Raw genomic sequence first — 572 nt, forward strand, 5'->3', positions numbered from 1 at the left:
TTTTAAGATTTCTCATAAGTCTGGCTATATAAGAGAGAAAATTAGACTTGCAGCAAACTGATGTAGTGACTGCATATTTATATGGTCCACTGAATAATGAAAGTACTAGAGGGTATTGAGCTAAATGTACAGCAAGTTCTCGAGAACAATATTGATAATCATCAAAATATATGATCTGAATATCCTAAGAACCTCTGGATACAATTTCCCAAACGGTTGAATACCTTAAGAAATAATTCGACATGAAAGATCTCGGGAAAACAAAATTCTGTTTGGGATTACAACTTGAGTACATAAATGATGGGATCCTTGTGCATCAGATGTCATACACTGAAAAGGTACTCAAGAGATTCAATATGGCCGATTGCCATTCTCTGACCAGTCCCATTGTCGTGAGGTCTCTCGGCCTGGACACTGACCCATTCCTTCCCAAGATGGACGATGAAGATGACCTAGCTCCCGAAATGTCATATCTCAGTGCCATATGAGCTTTAATGTACTTGACAACTCATACACGGCCTGATATAAGCTTTGTCGTGAACTTACTATCTAGGTTTAGCTCATGTCCGACC

The sequence above is a fragment of the Brassica oleracea genome, chromosome C3, assembly GCF_000695525.1.
Source record: "Brassica oleracea var. oleracea cultivar TO1000 chromosome C3, BOL, whole genome shotgun sequence".
NCBI lineage: Eukaryota > Viridiplantae > Streptophyta > Magnoliopsida > Brassicales > Brassicaceae > Brassica > Brassica oleracea.